The 14,645-nt window shown below is 22.1% G+C and overlaps 1 protein-coding gene across 2 annotated transcripts in view; it reads left to right on the top strand.

The window, feature by feature from the left end:
- The window catches only part of LOC122852522 (pre-rRNA 2'-O-ribose RNA methyltransferase FTSJ3), a 67,428-nt gene that overhangs the window by 42,923 nt on the left and 9,860 nt on the right, over window positions 1–14,645 (top strand). Inside the window, exon 6 of one of the 2 annotated variants that reach the window (XM_044152385.1) lies at window positions 13,370–13,447. The gene's annotated coding sequence lies outside the window, so the exon portion shown is untranslated. Of the gene's footprint in view, window positions 1–13,369; window positions 13,449–14,645 lie in introns of those variants that run through there. The other variant, XM_044152386.1, reaches the window with a different exon arrangement.

The raw sequence follows: 14,645 nt of genomic DNA, 5'->3' as shown, positions 1-14,645 counted from the left end.
TATATTTATATTTTACGTCCTTGAATGTTCTAACACTAATATATAACTTTTTATTTTTTGTATTAAGACATGTCATTATTCATGATAAATTTTAATAATTAAACTTGAAGATTCAAGAAGAAATAATTAATAAAAATTTAAATTTTTTAATATAAAAAAATATATTTGTATATTATTAATTTATTATAAATTATTAATATATTTATATTTATTATTTATTATAAATAATACAAGTAAATACAATAAAAATTGCAACATTTATTGAAATTTATTGAGGACATCAACCCCCAAATAAATGAACTCTCATATTTAAACTGACGTAACAAGTAAGTTTATGTTTTATAAAATACATGTGAGAGATACAGCTACATGTTGTCGATGTCATAGTGCGAGATGATGTAGTATACGTATTGAATTGCGAGGACAATGACACTCGGTGTATACATAATAAACGTCAATGTGTTTGAAGGAAAAAAAAAGGAAAAATTATATATATAAATAAATAAATAAAATGTGAAATGGGAATTTTAGTTGTGAATTGTTGTTGCTATATTGTGAAAGCGTGAGATCACGTGGTGACGATGAACTATTTTGCAAGTCAGAGATATTTCATGAGAGGAAGATTGTATTTTATATATGTACGATTTCATTTTATGCTAATCTATACAGATTATGTTCTATTTTGATCAATTTTATTGATCTATATGGGAAACCTATATATTCAACTTGTTCTAAATGCCAAGGGAAAGTAGCACAGATATACCATTTTTTTTTTTGTTGGTTTTTAAAAATTTCTCAAGCTAAATTACACCAAAAATATATAATTTTTTGTATTATTTATAATTTTAGTTGAAAAAAGAAACAAAACAATATAATGAAAGTATTTTTTTATTATTTAAAATAATTAATAAACACATATGATTATTTGAAAGTATGATTTATTATAATCAGATGAATGTTTTTTTTTTTTTTTCTGTTTCAAATTAAAATGACAAAAATTTATGAGATATTGAAAAAAGATAAAATTTTAATAGCCATTAGTCATTAAGAGTGAAGGTGAAATCAGGGAGATGAGTTTATTTAATATTATTTGAAATTCTGGGACAACTGTTTGAATATAAAAATACGATGAGAAAACTAAAGTATAAAATAACCAGAATATCACCTGAATTGAGATTGTCGACTCTCATTTTATCGTCAACACCTACTTTATTTCGAAAAAAAAAAAAAATATCCATGTCACACACAAGACATCTGTTCAATATAAGAATAAAATTTAAATGTTGAATTTTTTTTTTTAAATAAAAGACAAGCATCACAGAGAAAGTGATGATATTACACTGTTAAACATTCACCATTGTATATATGATATATTATTTGACTTATTGTATTTAATTTTTTTATATATATATTTTTTTAAATTTATTTATTCTTATTACTTTCACTCGATGTAGCCATTCACGTATATAATAATTTGCAGATTAACAACATACAACAGACTCTTCTCTGTTCCAGTTTAAATTTTTAAAATTAAAAAATTTTTTAACGACTTTATTTTTTAGTAAATTACATTTTCATAAGGCATATTATTTCTTGGCAATAATCCAGATAAATAATATTTATTCTAAATAAATTTAAACAAAAAAAAAAAATCCAATTAAAATGAGTAAAAATTTTTTTAAATTGTTGACAGTATTTTTTCGAATTCATTTTATTTTATTTTTGTTTTTATAAACAAAATTGAAAAGGAGATTTCATTTTTGGAAATTTTAGAAAAAAAAGCTCATAAAAGCTGTTGACAAGATTATTTTATTGACCTCTGTTGTTTTTTTTTTTTTCTCGCGGTACTTTTTGGGAGTTTTCATGAGAATTATTTCTAGTCGATCTGTTGCTTTCAAAAGATAAAATAAAATCACAACTTTTATTGTCATTAAATATCCGGTTATCGGTTTTAAAATTTTTTCAAAATAAACAGGACAATTAAATGCACAATTTTATAAGACACTTCAAATGACTTTATTATTATTTTTTTTTGTTTTTAGTTTATCCTATCTTCAGACTGTCTTTATAAATATTTTTTTTATCTTTTTTTTTTCTCATCCTCTTGTTTACCCAATTTTATTACTTTCACTTTCGTTGACGAAAGTCCATTGGTTTTGGGTCGAGAGTATATAATAAATTTAAACTTTATGCTTTTTCTTGTCACAATGATTTTCATTTATTTATTTTTTTACTCACCCTTTTCCATATACACCAAAATACAAATACGTTCTTTATTTTAAATTTGATTTGTCTCATTTTTTTTATTCGTCTATTTGCGAGCCAAAAAAAGTGCGATGAAAAGAAATATATAAGTTTGAGACGAGAAGTTTATTTTGAAGGGCAAACGTGGGTATAAAAATCACGTCAGCATAAGAATTTTATTTTATTACACTGCAAATTTGGCAGTATAACGTAAAGATAAGACAAACGAAAAAAAAAAAAAAAAAAAAAAAAAAAGTCGTTGACCTCGTAAAATAGCAGAAAAATTAAAAATAAATAATTGACATGTGTGGCAGACCTCAATTTAGTTGGTTCTCTGAATTATATTGACGATAACTAAAATCAAACAATATCATTGGGTCTGATTTGATTAACAGAGCCATAAAATGCGATAATTTTCTTATCGTTTCTCATGACTCATTAAGCAATCAATGTAAAAAATATATATTTAAAAATAAAAACGAATATAAATCTTCATTACGCGGAAATTGAAATTCTATATTCTAACGAAATATTTGCAGAAAAAATTTATTTTTAATTTTATTTATAGCCTAGACGTGAAAGTCTGGTTTTTAAAAAGTTTTTTTTTTTTTTTTTTCAACAGTAAGAAGATGTCTTTATAGACATTTCAAAACACACACGAATTATTTAAAAATAATATAAAAAAAGTAGAGCAAAGATGTATTTTATGTCTAGTGTAAATCGGTCCAGTCGCTACTTTTTTTTTTTTTTTTTTGTTATTTGGCTTCTACGCAATTTTTTTTTCACTCTTTTTATTTTCTCAAATATTCAGCGATGCGAAAAAGAAGAATCCTTCAGCCTTGATCCCAATATATATAATTTTTTTTTCGTTTTTTGATATACATCAGAATATCCAGGCCTATCGTTTTTTATATACACAACCATACTTTTTTTTTTATTTTCCCTCATCATTTACTTTACCTAATAAATAATAATTTACTATAAAAAATATCGCAAAAATTAATTTTCTCATTATAATTGTAGCTGACGGAAAAAAAATAATATGATAATTTGATTAGGTATTTTATCAAATGGTTTTCGTTATATTTTATTTTATTTTATATTTTTTTTTTATCAAGAATAATCGACAAATCACACACATACGCATAAAAATAATATAGTCGAATGTTTGCGTGTTTTGGCATTGACGCTCAATATGTAACCGGGTTAATCGACAATTTACATCGTCAATAATTCGATCAGTCATATGCATCATCGAAGCGCATCAATAGAAAAATAAATAAAATTATAAAATGTTTTTTTTTTTTATAAATTAATCTTTGTTAAATATATTAAGTAAAACCTCAAAGATTCCAATAAATAAAAAAAAACATTTTGACTATAAAGCGTGGGTCAAACAAGGCCATGTTATATATTGGTTTTTGTATTTTTTATATTATTTTTTTATTTCACTTCCAACGATTATATATCCTTGAAATTTGTGGTCAAAAGATGTGTTTAACATTATGACCAATCGTCTTGATCCTAGATGCCCAGCAATCACTTAAAAAATAATAATATCCGAATAAAAATCAAGGTGACAATTTTAGCTCAATTTTTATATCAAATTTTAATTTCTTAGATAATCAAAATAATTTATTATACATTGATAATTCAAATAAAATAATATATATACAACAAATAAAATTCTATGATTGATTTTAAATCAAAAATTTATAAATTTAAAAAGTAGCTATATATCAAAGTGACAAGAGGAAAAAGTCTTACGACGATTTAGAGAGACATCGAAAGGTCTTTTATTTTTTCTGGGTCAAGGATATAAATTTAACATTAAACAGTGTCGATTATTTATTATTCACTAAATTTTATTATTATTATTATTATTATCATTTTTATTGCAAAATAACAATATGTATTTAAAATCTTTGACTATTTACACAGTAAATTATTCATATATGAACAATGATTATATATTAAATAAATAAAAATAATTTTATAATAATATTATCGGTTGCATGCGGATGACAAACGTGATTGCTCATTGTTGCTAATGAATGAGGGATAAGGTTAAAATTGAAAGCAAACGATAACGATTTGGTTTATGTAAACTCAACTCTAGTTATATTATATGTGACATAAGGTGTCGAGCATCATCCTCGTCAATATCAAAGCTTATATCGATTCTCTTTGTATTAATAATATTAAGAATACATTATCAAAGATAAAAAAAAATAAATAATAATAATAATTGCAACAATAAAAAAGTCATATGTCACATTAATTTACATTTACTCATCATATTCATTTATAAATTAAATATTCATTAGAAATTAAATCATGATGAATTATTATATAAAATAAATTAAAAAAAAAATATATTAATTTTTTTGCTATACAAAATACAAGATTTTTAAATGAGAAAAAAATAAAATGAGCTATTATATTGAATAATTTGTTATATCATTTGAGGTATAAAAAAGAATAGGATTAAAAAAAAAAAAAAAATGAAAAAATTACAAATGGAATTTCATTAATACAACGAGGAAGTAAAATAGAGAAAAAATTGAATTATAAAAATATATATAATTTAATATATTTAGAGTATATATATGTAGACACAATCAGCGTCAATCGACGATGTGGTTGTCGTACTGACAGATTAAAGTGGAAGCGGAACGACATAATGTCCTTGAATTACGTAATCGATGCCGTCAGGTGGTGGCGAATATTCCAACAAGGTCATATTACCGTGAAATAGCCCATCGCCAATCACACACAACTTTAGTAGATAGCAAGGTCTTCAAATTTATTCTTCAAAAAAAAAAAAAAGAGAATTCTCTTTTTTTTATTCTCTACCTTTCTTGTTTAATTTATTTAATTTTTTTTTTTTTTTTTAACTCTTCATCTTCATTTCTTTCTTATTTCTGTTTTCTCTTTCCTTGAAATAACAAATAATATAAAAACAAAATTTAACCCATTTCGTCATATTTTTTTTTTTTTTTTTTGTATCACTACATAACACAAAATAGAATTTTTTTTTTTTTCATAATTTTTTACCTGTGAAATAGCTTAAATGTGAAAAGAAGAAACAATTTACGTTGGTTTCGTCAAGGTTATACATGTACAGGACACTAGGTCAACAATTCGAAATTTATTTTTTCGTTTTTCGAATTTTATTTATCTTATTTTTTTTTTCATCTTTTGTAATTTGCCGGAAGCGACGATCCTTATGATGATGGCCTCGGTATATCTCATACAAATATATTTTTTTTTTTTTTTTGCAATATTTTAATATGTAATAAAAAATATTTATTATTTTTTTTTTTTTACATATTAAAATGATAATTTGTATAATCGTATTTCATAATATTTATTCAAATGAATATTTTTGGGAAATTTTATGTATTTTATTTTTCCAATAAAAAAAATTTTTTTATATCTATAATATATACAATATTTAGAGTATAGAATATATTTTATTTTTACAAATTTATTTTAAATATTTAGAGGTTATTGTTCTGTTGACCTCAACTCAAGTGGCCACCAAAAAAATAACCTTGAAATTAGTATTATCAAAGCTACGACACGCGCACAGTGATATATATATATTTTTCCTTATCGTCGATTTAGCTTCCGGGTTTGGTTTATTTTTATTTATAATATGTGTCAAAAGTTTAACTCATATTTTCTTATGACTATGTGTTTTTTTAATATTGTCTTATATTTTTCAAACAAAAAAAAATTTATAAAAAATTAAATTTACATTTTACGAAGGGTACAAATTTATAGATATATTTTTTTTTTTTTTTACATTACTAAACACCAGCACGTGTCTATTAATAATATATTGAAATTATTTATTAAACAATATATAAAATAATCAAAAATATTATTAATTTATAAATAAAGATGAATTGAATTTTGTTGGAATTTAAAATATATAAAATACAAAATGCTCGGGGCATTTGTGAGTATTGCAGCTAGTTGCAATGTCAGCTGATGGCCTTGTCCTTGCCCGGAGGAATAATAACCTTGCTGGTAGATCGATGCGACCAGTTGGTGCATCGTTTGTGTATTTTTGCACACTTATACAATAAAATAATAATAATATTAAAACTAAAATGAACATGTATACATTATCACACGTCAAATAATAATCAAAGAAAAAAAAAAAATAGTAATAAATTCATTTATGAAAATCGATAAAATAAAATAACAAATAGCAACAAGTTGTCATCAATAATATTTAAAAAATTATTATTATTTTTTTATCAAATGATAGTTAAATGACGTGTTTGTGGAAGAGAAAAAATTCTTGGTACATATAATCAATTAAAAATTATATAAATAATTATATAATCAATAAATTTATATAATTTTTTTTTTTTTTTTCTTTTATTTAACATAGAGACGTAATTGATACGTTAAATTCAAGGTTAAAATAATATATATTATGATTGTGAAAATATTTACAAATTTATTTATGATGATAATATAAATTTTTTTTTTGCTAATGGATTAGTAATATTTGTGTAGAATTAATTGTGAAATTTAATTTTTTTTAATGTCTGATGATTCGATCAAGTTTAAAACTGTACGGTAACATTACGTCGTTTTATTGTCAATAAAACGTAGGTTTTTTTATAATTATTGAATAGCAATTGCAGGAAAAATTTTGAAATAAATAAAAAACAAAAAAAAACACAATTGTTTTTGTGTTATTTTTGGAAAATTTTAGTCTGTTTTTTCATTAATTAATTTTTAGACGTACGTCAAATAAATCAGCAAATAATAAATACGTAATTTTTTTATTACAAAATAAAACGCAACATTAAAAAAAATAAATAAATAAATAAATAAATTTGAGTCAGTGGAAAATGAAGGTTAAGCTGTTTTTTTTTTTTTAACTTTTCATTTCGACGTAGAAAAATTCAGTAAAGTCGACTGAGGTCAAGTTCAAAGTGTCGATATTACTTATTATTATTGTTATCATTATTTTTTTTTTTTTATTTTATATTATTGTGTATAAAATTATTCGTACATAAGACATCTATATTTATTATTTTTGTGCGTCGTAATTTTAAGCACAAGTGTCACCAATATATATATATCTGTATATAAAAAAATTGAATAAAATTTTGTAAACATGTACATTATGAAAGGACAAGGTCACATGTTCACGGGCAACTAAAAAAAAAACTGTTTCATTAACAAAAAAACATTATTTTAAATAAAAAAATTACCTTTTTTTATTTTTCAGTGATAAAAGTCGTTATGTGATCAGACATTTTTTTTTTGCATAATTTCGCTTAGACTGCCTATAAAATAATAAATTTTTATTGAAAATGATTAATATTTAATATCAACAATGACAATATACTGATCAGCTGTTTTTTTACTTATTTTTTCATTTTTTTTTTTCATAATTATTTAATTTCAAAATATTCATGACTTTGCAAATTTTTTTAAGTTGATAATTTTTTTTATTTTTCTTCGCGACGACGTTTGAATTACACCGTTGAATTATTATCTAATAAATACAAAATTTTACTTGATAATTAACCAAGCTTGTGATACAACAATTTATTTAATTTTTTTTGTTTAAATAATAATATTTAAATGATTTAATTAAATTATTCTATTGATAATATTTAAACGAAATAATCATCAGCTTACTGAACATTGATTACATCACTAATCATCGATTAATTATATCATCAATTCGTAATTGAGAATAAAAATGGAAAAATAAAAAATATAACAAATAAATAAAATGAAAAAAAAAATATTTTTGGGTCAATCTTGAAATAGAAAAAAAAGTAACACGCGCTTATAAATATAAACTTACAAAGAAATTTCAATAAAAACCATCCATTTTTATTTTTAATATACATGTTTTTTTAATTCAAAAATTTACTTACTCTTTTTTAATATTTTGATATTATCAAACGTTCATTGGTTTATCTTGTCATTATATTTTGCGTATGATTTGACTTCCTGTATGACTATTACATAGCCGAGTTTTTTTTTAACAAAAAAAAAATAATGAAAAAAAATTGCTGAAAGTTTTACAAACAAGTAGAATTTCCTTTAACCGTGAGAATTAATGTAATTCTAAATTCAGTTCCGCTTCTCATGTAATACCCTTTCTTTTATTTTAATTTTCAATCGATTCAATTTTTCAAAAAATAAACACAATTTCCTCATTGAATATAATTTTATAAAATTAAAAGGAAATAATTATAATTTTGTTTAAATAGTATTTTTTTTTTTTAAATATTCTTTCTCAATATAATTTAAGATATTGGTAAAGGTCACACAATAATATCAAATTTAATGAATAAATAAAATAATAAAGAGATGTCCTATGCTCAATGGCCAGTGTGTGGCCTTGCGGGATAATTTTAGTTGGATACCAAAGCAGTGGTATACATTTGGAAACCATGAGAGCTTCTTAAACGAGCACGTATACACATTCGATTATATTATTATAAAATGCTTTAGTATATATATATATAAAATATAAATGTTTCTTTTTAATATACAGAAATTTAGTTTTGTCAACGGTTCAGAACCTTGGCCCGCGACGATAACAATTATATTTTTCCATAAATTAACACCTTCAAGGTAAACTATATTAGCATAAAATTTAATAATTTAATTTTTTTTTTTTATTTATCTAGTACGAGAATGATGGCGTGTCTTTGACGTTATTGTAAAACTTGATTATTTAATTGCACGTGCTTTTGATTCGTCTTTGCACAATTCCAGAATTTTTGATAATCACGAGAGTAAAAATATTTTTAAATTTACAAACGTAAATATGTTTTTATATATACTTGTGTATTTGGAGAATATTTATTATTTTTCTCTGTAATTTAAAGGTGACTTGAATAAAATTGGCATGGGTGAAACTTCTTGGATTAATTTATCAAATTCTCATCAATTGGTATGCTTGATAATAGCATAGCAACACATGAGACATTGAGGAAGAGAAGAGAGAAATAAAAATTAAATAAATTATTTTAACCAATGAAAATACTTGATTATTTTCTTGTAATTAAAAAGTATATATTTCATTATTAATTATTAATTAATAAATAAAATTAAAATTTAAAAATTCAACAAAGAAAATTGAAAAATAATAATTTTTATTGATAAATAAATTTTCCAATAATATTTTAAATTGATAAAAATAATATTTATATAATCTAGTTTTATAAAGATTTGATTCTCTATGATATTTATAATTTTTATCTTGTTAGGAAGATAACGCAAATAATTTTAAAGAGGGAAAAATTAAATCACAATTGTAATATTTCATAGCCTATTGAAGCTAGCCTCGGCTTTGTCCGATAACGACTAAGATTATTTTTGAGGACAAGGTCACTTGTGTTTAACACATTTAACATTTTTTTTTTTTATTTTTTTAAATTAATATTTACAATACTGTATACTACTATTATCACGATACAATTTTTTTTTATTCAATTACATTAATTATCAAGTGATATGATTTCTATGACAGTTTATTTTCTTATTTAAAATTATTTTGCTATTTAAATAATTAATTATATAGTTTATTTATTTTTTTCCTAGTTTTTTTTTTACTTATTCATCGTGCTTTTTTTTTTTTTTTTACTTGTTCATCATGCAACTGTTTCGTGTGATTACGCGCGTGTTTCCAAATTTATACTTGATGAGTAAAACTTGAATATCAAGGTTGTCTTTTTATATATACATATATGATTGGCACGTGCTAATATATTTCAAATAAAATCGATTTCCTATGAGTCATAAATTCTTTAAAAAAAAATTATTTAACATTATACTTATTTATTTACTATTTATTTCAAATACTTGAATTATTTTTTAAACTAAAATATTATAAAATAAAAATATATTTATTAGTTTAAAGTATGTAGACTATTAAATTATTTAAAACAATATTTTATTTACATTATAAATATAATGAGTATAATTGTTTTGAATAAGCAATAAAATATAAAAAAAAAAAATATATATGACACATTGAAATGGAATTTTTTTTAAAAATGATTCAGATAGAACTTATCACTTGCTTTATGGGTTGATATATGTCTGGCCATGAGATTTAATTCTTTGAAAAAAAATTAAAAAATAATAAAATAAAATAAAAAAAAAAAATATATTGCAGGATACAACTGTCTTGATAATATTATTTATATAAATTCAAAGAAGAACACACACACATTTATATATACATATATATATATATATAATGAAGCATTTACAATAGTCAAGATCATGAACCCCTGGACTGAAGCAATAGAATATCGTCTGAGACCTCGACCATCAAGGTCGTCCTCTACCCATGAATTTATACATTTCAATTTTAAAAATTCAATCACCATACACACACATGTTGTAGATATACACACTTATCATTAATTCAAGATTCTTTTTTTTAATTCGTTTCATTTACACCACAGCATCATCATGAATCTAAATCAATCGAAATAATTTTCATGATAAATATTAAATCTTATCGATGTTGGTGCTGTTACAAAACACGTGGCTACAATTATCTCAGCAAAAATATAAAAAATATATATATCTATATTCACATGAACATTCTGACAAATGATGAATAACCTTGTGTATATATATTTCCAAAGAACAAGATACCTCTACCAATAAAAAAATACACACGTTTTAGGTACAAAAAAAAAAAAAAAAAAAAATTAGGGATGAGGTAGAAAGTGTGTACATATATAAATATACAAATGAAGATAGAAAAATATATATCTAAAAAAAAATATAGAAATGAAAATAAAAGCATCTTCTGGCACGTGCTGATTTAAATATTTGCCGAGAGTCAAGGACAGTAAATAAATCATTTTTTTTTTTATTTTTGCAAAATTATAAAATAGTCAAAAGAATGATTAAAATATTATAAATAATAATACAAATTAATTTATAATTTAATTTATGCAAAATAGTAAAATTAAATAATGACAAAAGTGTAATTAGATGAAAAGTTTTAATAATTTATTTACATTGTTATTATTATTATTATTATTATTATTCTTTGCCAATTAAATACAGAAAAGATACATAATCAAGTGAAAGAGGTAGTATTTTTTTATTCTTTCATTTGAAGGCTGAGTAAATTTTTGAAAAGTAAGCTTGTGACCATGACCTGAGATATATCCTTGAACCTGAGGGTTAAAAACTTGGTATATATTTATGCTGACTGAGGGGTGAAAAATAAAAGGGTAGAAAAAAATACATAATATTATTACGTAAAAGAAAAATAAACAAATTAAAATATAACATGTACAAAAAATTAAATACGATAAATGTCTTGTACAAGTTTTTTGACAAATTATATTTATTATTTTTGAAAGATTGATTATCCTTTATTAATATTATTTTTTATAAAAACAAGATAATAATAATAATTTCAAGGTTAATATTTCATCAAATATTGTACAAATAATAAAACTTGTTATATATTTTTTAATTTCGTTTATTTAATTTTTATATTTGTCTAACAGTTTTATGATATTTAAAAAATTACTCAACTTGTAATCAAGTTTTTTAAAATTAATAATTTTCAACGTACTTGGCATTATTTTTTTTTTTTTATTTAAAAATCCATTCAAAAAAAAAAAATACAATTTTAACATTTAAATATATACACTTAATTTACATAAATTTAGTTAATAAATAAATATTTAAAAAATTAGGATTTATGAATAAACATACAATTTATATACGACTTAAATTTTATCAAGGTGACAAAATTGAAAAAAATAAAAAGAATAATTCTTATGTAAAATATTTTTTTTTATTTCTCTAGTCATCAAGGTCATGATTAATGAAAGCATTGAATAATGATTAAATAGAAATTAAAAAATAATAATTTAAAACATAAATGCAGACGAAAATTTTTTTTTTTTAAATTAATTTTTTTACTCTGTGTGAGTCACAATTGACTCGAATGTCATTGCAGTTCGTATCACATAACAAATCAAATTTATGTGGATGAGTATTTTTATTATTTTTTTTTTTTTTTTTGAATAACAGGAAATTTGACACATGTCTTATTTATCAAGGCGAGTTGATTTTTTATTATTTTGACACCAATGTCCGGTACGACGTTCATATTACAAAAAAAAAAAAAATTATACATAAATGATAATGAACATCACACCTCAGTTTTCTTTACCTATAAAATTCTATTCAAAAATATTTATTTGTCATGTAAATGTAAAACTGCAGCGCCAGAAAAAAATTAATATAATTTATTAATTAAATTTATCATTAAATACTTTATTTCTTTTTAATATTATTTTATAAATAGTATATTAAACTTCACATTATTTTAAACTACTTTAAATATATGAAATAATTAAATTTATCGTAATATTTAAATAAAAAAAAAAAACAGTATGATAATATTAAAATGAATAAACTATAATATTCTGATTATTTTTTTCAAGGCCAACTACAAAATTATGAATCATAAAATTTAAATTATTTTATGTAATAGTTTGGCACTTGTGGAGGCGTATGTAAAAAACGATAAAACTCAAATTTAACTTTATTTAAAATTTTATATTGATTTTTAATCAAAATTTTAAAACAGAGTAAAATTGATAAATAATAATTATGCTTGCTAATGTAATTATGATAAATTTTTGTATGTAAATTTCAAGTTTATAATTTAGTTTAATTATTTTTAATGATATTTTAATATCGGATAAAACTTGGTATGCATTGAATTCAATGTGTTAGTGTCAATGGCCTATGTTCGATGCATGCATGGAATGAGGAAAATAAAATAAATAAGAATAAATATATTTGCAAATCGGTGATGATGATGGTAATGTGTGTGGGGGCGTATCATGCACTATATGAACGCACACACTGAGGTCGATGTCATTGGCGCCCGAGATCAACTACCTTTTTTTTATATATATTTTTTTTAACTTGATTATTATTTCGTTTATCTTAAATAATTATTATTTTAATGATCTATTTTTTTTTAATATAGAAAGCTCAGTATTATTAAAAATATTGACTCTAATGATATTGTTTATTTTAATTATTCAATTTTATCTTAATTATATTGTTGCAGATTCAATGAGACAAATTCAATGAGACGTCAAGCTGATGAAATTAATCAACCTTAGTTTTATCATCGACTGCAATAATGGTGAGTAATTCTTTTATCTATTTTGATTTTAAAATAATTAAATTTTTTTGTATGAATATTGTTTAAAGTATGTCAAATTTTCAAGTCATTTAAATCTGCTTTTGTGCGAGTGTGGTTATTTAGCTTTTTGTGTTATTAAAAAATTGCGTTATCTATTTTTCAACTGGGCCAAAATTAATTATCAACGTCAACCGAGATTGTAGGTCGACCATGATTCACCCGAGAGAATTTTTAAATATCCCATAATTAAATATAAAAAAATTAAATAAGAAAAATGACAAATTCCACTTTCACTCTGACTTAACTGATATATATTTTAATCGACTATAAATCGTTCGATTATTTATTTATTTTTAATCGTATTTATAATCGTGTTATCTGAGTTTTAAATATAGAAACGCATTAAATGACCTACGATATGTTTTTAATAATAAAAAAAAAACAGGAAAGTCATCTTGTTGAAAAATCATGAAAAAACATGATAACAAAAAAGGAAAAATATATTTTCAGAATTTCAATGAAATGACAACAATCAAAAATAATAAATAACAAAATAAATATTCAACGATTGACAAGATAATAATTAATTTAATTTTTCGTATTTAAATAACAATAATACAATAATACAAAAATAAAAACATTTCTTGTAAATACATAATATCATCATCAAAAATAACTGTTGCGTATAAAAAGAGAAAAATAAAAAGATTAGTTAAAATCTATGCTAAAATCATTTAACATGAGCTTTGTGCAAAGTGCCAGAGAAAAAGAGGTGACTGGCCTCCTATTAGGTCACAATTAATGACGTAGCTTTTTTTATTTTTAATGGGTCAGTTAAACTGCCAACTTATTTCTGTAATAAATATTGATAACTGACCTTCATAAATAACAAAAAAAAAAAATCAATAATTAATAATTAACTCCTGTGTTTATAGACATAGTAATTTTCAACTGATTTTTTTTCATACAAATTATTCCAGCCGTGTAATATTTTCTCCAGTTATAGACTACAAAAAAATTATAATAATCAAGACGGTATAAATAAAATAAATAATAATTAAATTACTGAATATATTAATTATAATTGAGATAGTTTAAATAAAATTAGTCATAATAGTGATAAAATCAAATTATTTAATCGAGATATCTAGATGTCTGATAATCAACTCGGGGAATTTTTAAATGTTTCAATTAGACA

The sequence above is a fragment of the Aphidius gifuensis genome, linkage group LG3 (assembly GCF_014905175.1).
Source record: "Aphidius gifuensis isolate YNYX2018 linkage group LG3, ASM1490517v1, whole genome shotgun sequence".
Lineage (NCBI taxonomy): Eukaryota > Metazoa > Arthropoda > Insecta > Hymenoptera > Braconidae > Aphidius > Aphidius gifuensis.
This window is presented reverse-complemented; position numbering and strand designations above follow the sequence as displayed.